We start from the raw sequence: 14,045 nt of genomic DNA, 5'->3' as shown, positions 1-14,045 counted from the left end.
TTTGCCCCACGCAGCTTGAGATCACTTTGAATTTTGGAATCTAGATTCCTCAATTATTAGAACAAGACTTGCAGCAGTCAGCACCTTCAGTTACTTTCCACTTAACTGATTTCTTGAGAGATTTAGAAATGACAAACTAATGGTCTTTCTTTATTAAACAATTCTAAAATAGCAATGACCTTAAAATGTTTTTTAATATATAAGCTTGGTTTGAATTTCATGAGATAACAGAATATTTGTTTGTGATTCCACAACTAGTAAGTTTTCATCTGGAAACATAATTTTAGGGAATCACAGTTATCTTTACCATTTTTAAAAAATCCCTAACACATTTAAGGCCAAGGTTCTTCACCAGTAGAGTTTGCATTAATCAGGTTTCATAGTAGAGCTTGATGATGTGGCTCTAGTTAACAGCAGATGCATTCCACCAAAGATATTCTCCTACAAAAGATCAATTCTGAGGAAGAAAGTATCTTTTAATTTGGTAACCTCTTACAACTTTCTGATTCACTGGAGGTAAGGGGCCATTTTTCCAAAAAGGGACAAAAAAAAAATCAAAGTGATCTCTACTTTATATATTGAAAATGTATTAAATATGTATAAATTTAGTCCAAGGGATCAGCATCTCATTAAAACTGGTCATTCCTGGCTAATATTCTGGAATATAAATATATATTCATTTTCACCCTGCAGTGAACAGTGAAAGACTGCAACAGAAGTTAACTAGTCAGTGATCCAGAGCTCAGACTCTACAAGAAATGTGTAGGAGCTCATAATCCATCCCCAGAAGTCCATATCACAATAGAGGTACCACCACTACCGGCTGTCTAAGAGAAGAGACCTGCAGCAATAGAAGAACAAGCATTTTTTTTTTTTTTAAGAAAGAAAGAAAAAGTTTTAAATTTTAGTAGAAATCAAGGCAACATGTTTATCTCTCAAAGGGATTACTGTTCACTTTGAGCAAGTTATGTAATCTCTTTGGCCCTTTGCTATCTTGTCTTTAAAATGAAAAAGTAGTACTGCGTAGAGTATTCTGAGAATTAAATAAGATATGAAAGAAATACTAGCATAATACCTGCCCTCCAAAAGAGGTTGCTTCAAAGTCAGTGTGAATATAAATTAGCACACTTAACAAAACATTATCTTTGCATTTAACTATTTGAGGTAAAAATAATAAGATGAATGTTAGAGTTGTTTTTTTAAGGGATGGATAGAATAGAAGAATAGGCAAGTGATTGAGGGCTGCTCTGAGTAGAGTGATTGGAACTTAATCTACTTTCCCTGATGAGGTCATCTATACAATGGAGAAAGCATCCCCTTGTTTGTAAAGTGATTACATTGAAAGGACCAGCCATTGTTTGTTGAAATATTTTTCACTTGTAGACCTCCAATCTTTGCTTTTATATGTAGCCTGACAAGTGAAGTGGAATGCCAACAACCTTCTCTCAACAAACTAAGAGGGGTCAGAGCTGAGAAGAAAAGAAATGTACTTAAAGAAATGGTCCAGGACTTCACAAAGATGGCACCCACTTAGGAAAAAACAAATAAACTTTAGTCTTAGAAGAGGCAGGCCAGCTTGCCTGGGATGAAATTGGGATCTATCCCAGTTGGATCCAATTGATGCTAACAAATTAATACTGATTGGTTCACTCAGCTTAACTAGAAACATACAAAAGTCAGCTGCTAAAAGCTAATAGGTCTTAGATCTTCAAATAATTCCCTGAGGGTACCAACTACACCAAAACCACTAATTGATCTAATGTGTGTAGATGGGCAATGGTAACCAGCAAGATTTATAGATACACTAGAGGCCCAGTGCACAAAATCGTACACGGGTAGGGTCTCTAGGCCTAGCCTGCGATCAGGGCCATCTTCTGCCCACTCACCAGTCCACAGTCCCACCCTGCCACTGCCCACCCCAGTTCCCCATTCACCATCCAGCGATCGGAGCCTGCAGGCCGAGGGGAGAAACAAAGAGGTCTGCCTTCCACCTGCTTGCCAGGCCCCAGTCCTGCCCTGTCGCCGACACCCACCTGGGTTCCCTGTTCTTCTGCCCACCTGCCAGTCCCCAGTCCCCCCACCCACCACCACCCACCGCAGTTGCCCCATAGTTCCCCCATTGGCCATCCAGCGATCAGAGCCTGTAGGCTGGGGGGAAGGACCGAGAGATGGTCACTGCACCTCATAGTGACTGGTCAATCGGTTGTTCTGGTCATTATGCTGTTATGGTCACTGGCCTTTTATTATTTAGGATTATCTACATGTCCCAAATTAACTGCCATTGCTTCCCACAAACTTCTATTCTCCCAGCTCTGATATTAGCATTGGAAAACAGTTGGCTATCTTTTTCAGTCACTAAATTCTGATAACCATTGCAGGCCTTTTCCCAAGTCCTTATCATTTTGGCCTTTGCTCCCCCTTCCCTATATTAGGCAAGCAAATAGATTCTTTAGAGCACAGTGCACTGAAAAGAATCCACAATTGCTGTGTGACTTTGGCTTCATCACAAAATGCTCGTCATAATTCCCACCTTGGGCTTGAGAACTGAGTTAATTACTGGAAAGTGTTTAGAATAGGACCTAGCATGAGCAAGCTACTTTAAATTGGAGAATCACATGTCCCACTTTTCCTGGGCCGGTCCCAATTTATAAATGTCTCAGATTACTGATTATAATTACCAATCACATTCTCAAGGTGTCCTAGTTTGGATGATAATGCATGTGTTCAAACTACATGAAAGTGGTAAAGCTGCTATTACTAATGTTATTAGTAAATTGTAAGCATATTTCTAGTAGTTGAATATATGTATAATGTTGAGATTTTTCAGAATCAGAATAGTGTAATAAAAAAGAAATAATTCTTACATATTTACTTGCTGTATATGATGGAAGTTACCTAACCTCTCTCAAACCCATATTCTCTGCCGTAAAGCCAGATAACACAGGAGTGGGCAAAAGCAAGTTTACAGTTTTGCTTACACAAAACATAGAGTTTATTTTTGTATTTTTATTTATTATTGTATTATTTTCTATACAAACAACTGTATATAGCCTCTGAACTCAATGGTTGTAAAAATCCAATGAGATAATATATATAAAAATACTTTGTCAATTATAGCACTTAATGTAGATGAAACATAATCCTTGGACTAAAATTTGACTTAAAGTATCATAAATGCCTTGTTTAGAAGCAGGCTTAATACTTCCATAACCTTCTATATAACTAGTACTACAGATGTATTGCTGGGTTCAGAATATTGGGTTTTAAAAAAGTACCAAGGAATCAAAATGACCTGCTTGACTTGAATAGGCACAATAGAATCAATTAAGTGCATGAGTTCAAATCCTTGCTTTGCCTTTAATGAGCTGAGTAGCAGTAAGAAAATTATTTAATGAATCTAGGTCTCAGAGGGATAACATTATTACCTATTTCACAAAACTATGAGACATAAATAAGATCATGATTATAAAAGTCTTAGTACAGTGACTTTGCTGTGCCTGATAGTAAAGCCTGAATAAATGTTAGCTATCATACAGAAGTTCTCAGCAAAGCACTGAGGTGAACTCTCTAGTTTAGAATGAATTTTATTGTTGTGGAGTAAGAGGAGGTCAACAAGCAGATTACTCTGTGCCTGACCTGCCAGAAGCCGGTCCATCCTTGCTGCTTGACACAGTCACTGCAGGAAAGAAACATCAGCACAGCATATGTTTCAAGGGACCTGGCGTATATAGCATACTGTTCTTAATATGTTTGCTCCCCTTAGCGCTATGTGTTTTAACCAAGGTCACCTCTCCGAGAAAGGTTGTTTCCCCAGGTAGGGATTTTTCCCTGCAGTTAGGGAGGGAATAAAACCCCTTAACTAAGTGCCAGGCGGGTAGTTAATCACTTTAACTACAAACAATCACACTTAAGCTACATAATCTTTACTCCCTGGAATGGAGATAAGAAACACCCTAACCTTTGCAATAGAAATTGACAGGATTAAAATCAACTGGTATAAATACAGATGTAACAAGACAACAAACACCAGAACTTGGCTAGAGATCCTAGACAGAAGTTGGCTGGAGAACCTAGCGAGAGAACCTAGCTGGAGAACCTGACTAGAGAACCTGGATGGTCACAAGATGGCGGCACTGAAGGAGAATCAGAGCTACAGGCTGTCGTGCGGGCTGGTGAGTGACAGCAGCAAGGTGTCCATGTTTCACGTGAAGCTCACCGACAGTGCCCTGAGAGCCTTTGAGACCTACCGCGACAGCCAGGATTCTGTTTCACTGAGACCATCAATTCGATTTCAAGGAAGCCAAGGGCACATCTCCATCCCCCATCCGGACTACCCCTCAGAGGCTCAGATCTTCTCCTTCTACCTCTCCAACATCGGCTGTGACAGCTCCCAGGGCAGTTTCAACTGCATCCAGCAGTACTTCTCTAGCCATGGGGATATACACCTGGACTGCTTGGGTAGCATCCAGGACAAAATCACAGTGTGTGCCATCGATGACTCCTACCAGAAGGCACGGCAGAGCATGGCACAAGCCAAGGAGGAGACACGGAGTCAGGGTGCCATCGTCATCAAGCCCGGAGGCCACTCCCTGGGCAAGAAGGTTCAGTTTAGGAAACCAGCCCCACGGGTGACGGATACCGTGCCCTCCCGGAAGTGGGGGACCCCCATTAACCTGGCAAATGTCCTCAAGAAAAGTGGTGTTAACAGGGGTGTTGGGGTATCTCAGAGGCCTTTCCGTGACCGGGTGCTACATCTTCTGGCACTGAGGCCCTACCGGAAGGCTGAACTGTTGCTGCGGCTGCAGAAGGATGGCCTGGCGCAGGCAGACAAGGACACGCTGAACAGCCTCCTCCAACAGGTGGCCAACATGAATACCAAGGATGGTACTTGGACACTGAAGGACTGTGTGTACAAGGATGTGCAAAAGGACTGGCCTGGCTACTCAGAGGGGGACCAGCAGCTGCTAAAGCACATGCTTATCAGAAAGCTGTGCCAGCCACAGAGTGCAGGTGGCCTCCCTGGAGACCCTGCTGCCGCCAGCCCCCCAAGAGAGCATAGGAGCTCAGTCTCACCCCCCCAGAAACGTCCTCAGCCTCCTGGTTTCATTGACCCCCTGGCCAAGAAGAAACCAAGGATATCACACTTCACCCAGAGAGCTCAGCCCGCCGCCAATGGGAAGCTGAATGTGCCCCATGGCCAGGAGGCCCTACTGCCCACCCTTGGCCCACTGGCGGGCACAGATGCCCACCTACCCCCACGGCTGGATCCTCCGAGGGCACATGACTCTCTGGCTGATGTCAGCAATGACCTGGGCCACAGTGGCGGGGACTGTGATGACACGGAAATGGCCACCCCAGCCCCCACTTCCTGCCTTAGCCTTCCTCTGCTGAAGGACTGTGCCCAGCCCAGCAGGCCCCACGGTGGCTCGTCTTGCGGCAAGTACAAGAAGAAATCCAACAAGCACAAGGACAAGAATAGGGCAGCTGGGGACAGGCATCGAGCCAGGCCACCAGAACTTGTGTCTGGCTCCCTTGGAACCCTGCCAGTCGACCTGGGTTTAAATGGGACCTGCAACAGCTCAAGCGTCCCCACGTCAACTTCAGAGACACCAGACTACTTGCTAAAATATGCCACTATCTCCTCCTCAGAGCAGCGCCAGAGCTACGAGAATGACTTCAACGCCGAGTTCAGTGAGTACCAAGACCTGCACACCTGCATTGAGCAGGTCATACGGCGGTTCAAGCAGCTGGACGCCCAGCTCCGGCAGCTCTCCCAGGGCTCCGAAGAGTACAAGACTACTTGTGGACAGATTTTACAGGAATATCGCAAAATCAAAAAGACCAACTACAGCCAGGAGAAGCACCGGTGTGAGCACCTGCACAGCAAGCTGGCCCACATCAAGAGGCTCATTGCTGAGTATGACCAACGGCAGCTGCAGCCTTGGCCCTAGCCCCAGCCATAAGACAGGAGCTTGCCCTCCCTGGGCTGACCCTTCTGGATGGCAAGGGAGCTGGGGCTTTGGGGGTGGGGAGAGCTAAAAGAAGGGGGAAAATTTTTATTTAACAAAATAAACACGAGGAAGACACATTAAAAAAAAAGAGAGAGAGAACCTGGCTGGAGATCATAGCTACAGAACCTGGCTAGAGAGAACCTGGCTATGTTGATCACCTGAGCGCTGCCTCCGTGTCATTCACTCTTCGCCAACTCCGTTCACACTTATGGGAACCCCTGGACCTGCTGGGGCTGGACCCCAACACTGACCCTAAGAAAATTCTAAATTGTATCTAAAAGGAGGCAGGAAGGCAGCTATTGACCCAGGTCAACAAATATTTACCAAGTAATTGCTACATGCCAAAAACCCTGCTAGGCAAAGCGGAATATCAGAAAATAAGTAAAAACTGACAAGTAGCTTATAACAGTACCAGTCTGGCAAATTATACAGGAAATAAGGCAGACTATGGAAAGTGGTATAAAACAGAAGACTATAATACTAAGGGTGAATTTTAAAGGTTTCATGGAGACAGACCCATGGATGGTGACATTTTTGGGTTAGCTCTAAAGGTTTGGACAAGCAGGGGGGGGCAAGAACATTCTACATGGAGCTGGAGGAAAGAAATAAGGATTTATCTCCAAACATTTAGCTGACTATTGGAATTAATGGAGCATACATGTGCTATTGGCAGGAAACTTCAAAACAAGACAATATATTTTTTAAATCCCTGGATCAACCCTGCTTATGATAACCTACAAAATGGTTCCTATTTACTCACTAAATTTACCGTATCGTTTTTTTGTATTAGCTGTTTTAGAGGTCAAAGACATTTAGCCCATACTGAACCTCTGAAAACCATTTCAAGTAGGATGACCCAGCTTTTTATATGTTTTGTGAATATAAACCCATATTATAAGCACGACAGTTTACTGCTGATAAATTTCACAATAATATGAGTGATACAGAGAAAATCAGCTTATGATCCTAAATCTTACCAATAAAATCAGTTTGAATTGTTCTCTAACTTGGTGTCATTCCGACTTTAAGATTTGGGCTTTCCATTCTTCAAAATGTTAGAGATCGTTGCAGAATAGGGAACATAGGTGTGGACATAGGTGCAGAAACGCAGGTGCAGGAAAGAGGAAAACTAGTATCCAATATCTTCCAGTTTATAGGGGCGACGCCATCAATTGCAATGGTACTGAACTGTGCTGAGCAAATAGCATAAACTCCAAAAGGCACTTTCTGGAACAGAGGGGCACAGAGCAACATCAGCTCTACAACTGCTCCGTAATGTGCAGAAACATACACACTGCACGGTCTGTGGCATTTTCCTCTCAATGTCAGTGTCCTGAGTATTCAAATGTGTTGGGCACTGACTGCCGCGGTGTCTTCCTCCACTCCATTGTACTCAAAGGGAAAGCTAGTGACATCCCCCCTGACTGAATGGCCTCTATATCCAGAAAAACATATAACTACTGTAAGAAGAACATAAAGACTCTATTTCTGTATTTTTTTTTTCTAAAATCTGAACTGCACTCTCTGAGCATAGGCATTCAGGCATCAGGTTCTTTAATTCTGTATCACTCCATTATCCCTCTCCCCCAAGGAATTCAAATGTAGCATAGTCTGCAGCTTACCAGCAGCATAAAATAAAATTTCAGAAAATGTCATAGCAACACATGAAACATTGAATGTCAGGTTCCCTTATGCTCATTGCATTGCAAAAGGCAACCACCGATTATGCAACCTTGGAATGATATTTTACTTTGTAATTAAAAGCCAGGTCCCCTGTGCTTGTTATTTGCAGAGCATATGTGCAAACCAATTGCTCCTTGGGAAGGAAGAATGGTATCTTTGCACTTTGCAAGACCTCCACCTACGATGTTGTTATAATTAAGCTATTTTCCTTTGTTAGCATCTCCCGCCTAACTTCACACTTAGACAAGTTATCAAGGAATCACCGATTAGCATGCACGCAGAAGCCCATTGTTCAGAACTTGGGGTACATTTTATTAGACAGTTTCTTTGTTCAATATGACAAATATTGCTTTTATTTTATTTTAATACAGAAAACTTCATCTGGTATGTTCTCAGCCTGTGTTTTTCAATCCTAAACTGACATTATTGGATGATTTGAATATAATTTGAATAAACAATGTGCCAATTAATCTGAGGCTGAGATAAAGAAGGTATCTATAAAATTGCTGAAAACACACCATCTCATCTATGGTCTCTTGCTTCTCCTTTATTTGTAAAGCTCCAAACGTGAGAGGCATGCATTTTAATAAAGCCTCTTCGCTTGAAGTTCATTCATCTCAGTGAACTTACCCTGGATGCTGATATTGTGGGGCTTCTGTTATTCTGATACAACATAGCTTTTGATTTGCCTAAATAAATAAGAGTAACTACAAACATTTAAGTACTGTTTCATAACTTATTTTCAACCAGTGGAATAAATGCTCTATCTTACTAAGGTCCAAAAAGTTAAAGTGCAATCATAAATGTAGGCATCTTAACAAATAAAACACTTCAATTGAAATATTAATAAAACCTCAACCATGTGAGAGCAAAATTTTTTATATACCCAAATCTTTCCCTTTGTCAGTGCCAAATCCTTCTGATATTTGACTAATTTTAAGTGGAAATCATTCTTAAATATATTACACAATTTCCTGTCACCTTAAACAGGGCAAATTGATTGCAATAACTTTTTTTGTTGTTTCAAAATGACTCAGGGCCACTTTGAATTTAAATCATTATTTCACACTGTAAGATAAGAATGACCTCAGGACTTAACTGTTTTCCCTGTTAGTAAATGACTCCAGGCAACTGTTTTCAACTTACTGTAGCATTTCATGGTTTTTGGTTCCCTCTTAGCCACGGAAAGTTTAAATTTTCCTTCTGAATCTTGAAATTGTGCTTTCAAAGAGTAAAAAGTTATCTCCTTTTTATGACTTTTACTCTACTTTGGACTTAGGAACTATATCAAGAAAGTTAAAACTATATAAAACCATGAGTATACAGACATCAGCTAAGGACTCATGGGGCATGTTTATCAATAAAGCAATGAGCTTTCGTGGGTGGATTTTGTAACATTCATTTTGTCTATTCAGAGACCTTTATAGCTCGAGTCCTAGACCATTATTTCAGGTAGGTGAGCTACTGGTTCATCGAGTTCTCTATAAAAAGGGTATTGCTATGCTATCACTGACTCAAACTTCAGAGAAGGCAGGTCATTTCTTATCGGTTCCCGGAAAAGAGCTTTAACAAGATGTAGCTCTGCTGAAGATGAAATGGGACTTCTTCCTTGGCAGGACAGAGGGAGATGGAACCTTGGAAACCCAGGGGTTTCATTCCCCAGAAATCAAACTTTCCATGACAACTCATCCTCCCATGGAGGCCTCCAGAAATTCTTATCCCAGGGGCACCCCAAGAAGCCCACTTCCACTGGCAACAGGTGGGGACACGGAGGACACCCCACCGAGAACACTCTGGGCTCACTGTGTTATCCTCCTCTCTCCTCTCAGCGTCTACTCTCAATCCCAGTTAAGGTGGATGGAGCCACAGCTCACTTCTGCCATCCAGCAAGTTACTGTGACAATTCCATTTATATCGTCTTTTCATTGTTTTCATGGAAGTTTCAAAGGGGAGCTGGAAAATCTTTTTCTACAAAGACAGAAATTTTCCTGAAAGTTGAGAGTCCTGCCTACACACTTCCTACACAGACAAAACCTAACGTTAAATTTTTTCCTCAGGGAAAACATTATTGCTTGAAAACTCATTTTCTTAGGGCTGGCACAACAGCACGTTAAAGCATGTGAAAACCAACACACGCACATGCTGATGCTGGGATTATCATTTTACCTAATCCTGAATGAGAATTTTTATGATGAAAGTATGCCGGATAGGGCAAAAGTAGGTTTACAATTATGAGTACACGGAGCAGAGTTTATTCTTGTATGGTTACTTATTAATTATTGTATTATTTTCCAAACAAACAACTGTAAACCTACTTTTCCCCCCCACCCTGTATATCTTTGGTTAGCATCCATTTAGAGCTTTCTGATCCCTAAAGATCCAAAACTTACCACATGTCTTATTTTTAAAGGAAATTTCAAAGGCAATTGTTTTCATAGAATCATAAAGTAAGAAGACCTTTAGCAATTAGCCCTTGCAAACCTTCATTTCACAGATTAGGAAGAAAACCCAAAGAAGTACCTCTGGATGCTGCTGATTTAATCACTAGAGGAAATGGCCTTCCTTAGGTGAAAGATCCCTAGGCTCCATTCGTGCTTTCATAATATTTACAATTATGATCTAGCTTACACGAACTAACCCTTATAAAGATCTTTACAAAAGTTATCAAAAAGTAATCAGTTGGGGTAGGAGAGCACATAGACCTAAAATCCAGAATGCGTTTTTGGTTTTAAATAAGGCCTGGTGTGAAAATAAGGTGGGGGTACTGGCAATAAGTCCACATTTATATATTGAGCTTATTCAAGAAAATAGAAGATTACTAAGTGACATATAGCACTAAAAATATTGGTATATTAAATGTTCATACAGGCCACATCAATCAATTTAGAGATGGCTCTGTGTTACCTCTTTGAGTTCACACTCTCTATTCCTCCCCACAGGCCCCATCTCCTGCCTCCTTGCTGTCCTCTGAAAAAACCTCGCTCATTTCCACCCCAGAGCCTTTGTACTTGAGATTCCCCAGTTGGGAGACTTTTCCTCTGTTCTTTCAATGGCTGGACAGTAACTTCTCACTGTTCAGGTCTCTGTTCAAATGCTATTTCTTCCAAGAAGACTTTCCTGGCCACCTTAGTAACCTCTCACCCTCTATCACACATCTCGTTTTCTTTTCTTGGCACTTATCATGTTCTAATACTATATTTACTATTTGTTGGAATCTTTGTTTGAATGGGGAATTTTTTTATGTTGTTGTCTTTTCCCACTAAGGTATAAGTTCCATTACGGCAGTGACTTTGTCTCTTTTATTTATTAATGTATCCCAAGGACCTAGAACTAAGCCTAGTGTGTACCAACTGTGATAGCTTTGTAATGGGTCATGTTGGCTAGGCTAAACTATATTTCCCAGAATTCCTTTTCTATTATGTTTTCAGATAGGCTAGACTACAAAGGATATTCTCTTGTAATATTTGCAGAATGGAAAGGCGGCAGTACACTTTCTGCTCTAGGCCCTGTCCTAGTGGTTGCTGTCGACATGGGCAAGTTTATGAACACTGGGAAGGTGGTGCTGGTCCTGGCCAGACGCTACTCTGGACGCAAAGCGGTCATTGTGAAGAACATTGATGATGGCATCTCAGACCACCCCTACACCATGCTCTGGGGCCGGAATTGACTGCTATCTCCACAAAGTGACAGTTGCCATGGGCAGGAAGAAAATTGCCAGAGTCAAAGGTCAAGTCTTTTGTGAAAGTTTATAACTACAGTTACCTCATGCCCACAAGATACTCTGTGGATATCCCCTTGGTCAAAACTGTCATCAACAAGGAAAGCTTCAGAGCCTCTGCTCTGAAATGCAAGGCCAAAGGGAGAACAAGGTCAAGTTTGCAGAGAGGTATAAGACCGCAAGAACAAATGGTTCTTCTGGTTTAGATACAGTTGCAGCTTTAGATCTTTTTTGTTTCAGTCATTAGAAATTCAAAACATAGCCCGGCCAGTGTTGCTCAGTGGTTGAGCATCAACCTATCAACCAGGAAGTCATGGTTCAATTCCCAGTCAGGACACATGCCCGGGTTTCGGGCTCAAACCCCCGTGTTGGGTGTGCAGAAGGCAGCCAATCAATGATTCTCTCTCATCATTGATGTTTCTATTTCTCTCAATAAAATCAATAAAAATATATTTTTTAAAATCCAAAATATAAAATATTATTTTTTAAAGAAATGAGGTAGTAGCCATTTTATGGCATATACACAGCATGATTATATGTCACCATCTTTACTGATAGACCCAGCAAATAAAATTTTCTAAGTTCTTCTTATATTTAGGACTGAATTTTCATAGGTCTAAATATAAAATTTCATTTTTTATAACGTAAATAAATTAAGTCATTTGTTAAACGATGCACCTGGTTGTGCTTTAGAAAAAAATTAACATATTATAGTTAAAAAGTCTTGAAGATAAATTTATTTTTTTTTAATACAGATTATTTTGTCCCATCCGGGTGGCTCAGTTGGTTGGAGCATCATCCCATATACCAAGAGGGAGCCGGTTTGATCATGGATTGGGGCACATTCAGGAGGCAGCCAATAGATGTTTCTCTCTCACATTGTTGTTTCTCTCTGTGTGTCTCTCTTTCTCTTCCCCTTTCCTCTCTCTAAAAATCAATTTTTAAATTTTAAAAAATATATATACATAAATAAATGCAACAAAAATTTATGTGAATGGCTATATACAGAAATACAGTAATACCTTACTAATTTAGGTAAAAGTCCATCTGAATAAGTGGATACATTGTAATAGTGTTGTAAAAATTGTTATATTTAAGCTTCATTTTTATTACTTTCACTTACATTGAATAATTCTTAAAAGCTCACAAAATTTGGCAAGTAGAAAACTTTGAATTCTGCTTTTAGAGGTGAATCCTTTGTTATTTCAATTTAATAATTATTTATATTCAAATTATTTCTGTGCTGGTACAGTGTTTTTCAAAGGCCCAGAGCCTCCTCTTTTTTGTGTGTGTGGGTTAAACATTTATCTCGCTATCTTGTAGGCCATTCTTTGAAAACTCTCTCTTGTGAGTGCAAAGTAAACATCCATCTCTGCGTCTGAGTATCACAAACATAGTCAAAATGAAAGCAGTTTTACTGTAACATGATACTAAGCCCGAAGAGATAAATACATACTGGCAAAAGAGGAAGACAGGCTAAGCATCCACAGTAAAAATGTATAACTCATCAGTTTCAATGACAGAAATGTTGCAAAAACTTTCTGTTTTGAATCAGTTTCGGATTCCCTTAGTTTCGGGTGAGGTTTAAATTGCAGCCTTAAATGATCAAACACCAGTTCCCTTGCCTGGCTTTCTCACTTACGCAGCAACTCGAGCCAGCTTAGACAATTCCACTTAACCAAAATACAGTCGAAGCCTTGGAAAGCTCGCAACACACCTGGCCTACATTTGAGCTGTATGACAACCTGGGTTTCAAGCTTCACTGCAGTAATTTGTGGCACAGCAGTTGGCTCCATGCTTGGGGGAGGGGGTGGGCTGTGTCACCCAAATGTTGAGAATGGTGAGTATGGAGCCCAGCGATGTCAGAAATATTTGTAACAGAGGGACCTTGCCACATGGACCGGATAGTTAACATGAATAAACACAGAGTGGGGGTGAGGGGTGGGGGAGGAGAATCCTGGAAAAGCAATCAGAAAACTGCAAAAACGACCCTTTAGGACTGAAAGATTTCATATGGAAACTTTTCTGCAGCTGTGACCATGTGTCTATATTAACAACAGACCTGTGTTGTTTGGTTTGGGGGTTTGACAAATTACAGTATCCTGTGCTATCCTCTTGTCTCATGGAAAAATAAAGGGAAATGTAACCCTAGAGATTCTTCAGCCTGCATTTTTACACGTTCCCCAATTCTCCTGAGCTCCCCCATAGCGGTAGCCTCGATGAGAAAGCCTTCAAACTTCAGCGGTGAAGTCGGAGAGAGAAGTCTGAGCGTGGCCATTGCCGTCAGCCACTGATGGAAATGAAAGCTGGGCCTCTGGAAAGCCTGGCTGCAGCGCGGGGGGATCATGTGAGGCTGGAATGAGTGGTTGGGCTGGGATCTGGAAGAGCTTTCCCAGGCGAGCGCCCAGTCTCCTGACCCCACAATTTCCATAACCGCTTAACCCAACCCTACTCCTCCACTTGTTCTCATCCAACACAAATTAATATTTTCGTCAAAATTAGTTGTTACGTGCCTACCTGGTGGAAATGCAGCACTAGACCAAGAAGTAAAGCAAAGAGTTTCCTCTCTTCCAGGACAAATGTAAAGTTATGAGAAAAACCAAAATCACTTCAGAAAGTATTACTTTTCAAAG

General features: G+C 41.4%; 2 pseudogenes; both read left to right on the top strand.

Moving 5' to 3' along the window:
- Nucleotides 1-4,124: 4,124 nt before the first annotated feature.
- LOC139013079 (RNA polymerase II elongation factor ELL pseudogene) lies at nt 4,125-5,951 on the top strand (annotated as a pseudogene).
- A 5,272-nt stretch (nt 5,952-11,223) lies between these two features.
- LOC139012833 (large ribosomal subunit protein eL27-like) lies at nt 11,224-11,700 on the top strand (annotated as a pseudogene).
- Nucleotides 11,701-14,045: the final 2,345 nt, after the last annotated feature.

This window comes from Myotis yumanensis, unplaced genomic scaffold (assembly GCF_028538775.1).
Source record: "Myotis yumanensis isolate MYYU_CA2020_CCGP unplaced genomic scaffold, mMyoYum1.0.hap1 SCAF_6, whole genome shotgun sequence".
Lineage (NCBI taxonomy): Eukaryota > Metazoa > Chordata > Mammalia > Chiroptera > Vespertilionidae > Myotis > Myotis yumanensis.
The sequence above is the reverse complement of the archived record's forward strand: the minus strand, read 5'-3'. Positions and strand labels throughout refer to the sequence as shown.